Here is a 2058-nt window from a genome sequence, read left to right on the forward strand (position 1 = left end):
CGGTTGGAATTATCAAAGGTTTTTGACACCTGAGAGACACCGTAGCAATTACTTTGCATTTGGAAGTGTGGGGTGGGGGTGGGGGGAGGACCAGGGAGGATGABTMARCCACTCAACCACTAGATGTCGCTGAAAACAACAAATCCTACACACTGTGCCTTTAACAACTTTTGATTGAATATTAATTAAAAGGTAATGTGTTTTTATGAGCTTTATACTTGATCTGTAATATACCATAATTAGCCAAATCATAATGTTTTAATAATTTCAACTGATGAAATATATTTGTTGAGTGACCACAGCACTTTCTACTGATAGCTCTTTTTTTGTAAAATAAAAATGAGTTTGTTATTGTGCTGCTGTTTCACTGTTAGGATGATATTTTCAGACTTTTCATTATGGTCAAACAGTTCAGTCTCAGTTTCCTCAGACCACAGGACATGTCTCCAACAGGTCTTTGTCTCTGTGTGCATTTACAAACTGTGATCTGGCTTCTTGCTGACTCAGCGTTCTTTCAGCTCATGTTGGTCCAGGACTTGTTTCTCTTTGGATCATGACTCTTTCTGACCAGCTTCACACTGAAACACATTCATCCAGTGAGCTCAGGACATTCTCCTGGTCTTTATACTGTTTGAACTTTCAGGCATTTGGAAATTACACCCAATGATGAACCAGTGTTTTGGTGGTCTGATGTCTTTAGAGTTCCCATGAATGTTGTCAACAAACAAATCAAAAGCATTTAAAACCACAACATCATCATCTGAGGTGTCCCAAACTGTTAAAAGACATAATATTCCTACCGTAGATGAAGTGTCTCACATCAGATTCTTGGAATTATATGAATGTATATTTTGAAAGAACACATTGCAAAAAAAAAGGCACTCTACTGAGATGAACAGTTGAGATATTCTCATGTTCAGTAACAGGAAGTGATGTCAACGGGGAATGTCTGCATGTAAACAGAGCTGCTACAATAACTAACAACAGACTGTAGAGAAGAATCTGATGTTTCTTTAGATGATTTTGAGTCGCAATCAAAGAGATGAAGAAGTGTCAGTTATATAAGAGTGTTTCAATAAACAAAGACCAGGAAGTTCCTTTACTTTAGGAGCTCCCCTTTGATGTCACGTCCTATGTCACTTTGTCTGAGCCAAGTTCAAAAGAAAGAATGCTAATTATGCACAAAGCTGGGTAAAATCATGTGTTTTATGCCTAATGTCCTAAATATAAAAGTGTTTTCTTTGATCTTTTTGTATTTGAAGGATATGTACGTTACATGGACTTTAAAGGAAGTCTTATAGTTAAATAAATTACAAAATAAAAACAGTTTTATGAATTCTAACTGACACTGACCTGAAACAAGAAAGGTTTTGTCTGTTCCAGTGTCAGACGATGAGACAAAATGGTTCTGAACTTTTTAAGCAGCTCAACGCACTACTTCCCACAGTGGATCAGTGGTTACTCCTGTTGCCTCACAGCAAGACGGTCTTCAGTGTGGACCTGTGTGCAGTTAACATGTTCTTCTCATGTTGGTGTAAGKTTTCTGCAGGTTCTCTGAATCAATCACGTTAGTCTTTTCAGACCAAGGCAGAAAAAAAACCCAGATCTTTGACATCAGGAGGATTAGTCTGGTTAAATAAATAAAAAATAAGCTTCAGTTTATGTAAACATCTGTTGTACATGCAGCGCTGAGGTTTTCGTTCTGTGTCCAACTCAATAAATCAACATTCTGCAAAGTTTAAAACACGTGTCAGAGAGTCAGACGGAGAGAGGTGTACATGTTGGCACAGGGAGCGTCACAGAGGACTGAGCTGTGTTTTTACCACAGAGTTACAGCAGGAACACTGATGGGAGCACAACACAACACAGAGACAACACAGACACACAACATCTAGATCTGTTGCTGTGGCAAACCTTTAGGAAAACTTAGGGACACTGGAAAGAATGTGCAGAAAGCTGAACATGGCATAAAGGGAGAGATATTGATCATTTCTGAAAGGAGCATATTCCCTCCTCACACACACACACACACACACACACACACACACACACACACAC

This window comes from Austrofundulus limnaeus, unplaced genomic scaffold (genome assembly GCF_001266775.1).
Source record: "Austrofundulus limnaeus strain Quisiro unplaced genomic scaffold, Austrofundulus_limnaeus-1.0 Scaffold335, whole genome shotgun sequence".
Classification (NCBI taxonomy): domain Eukaryota; kingdom Metazoa; phylum Chordata; class Actinopteri; order Cyprinodontiformes; family Rivulidae; genus Austrofundulus; species Austrofundulus limnaeus.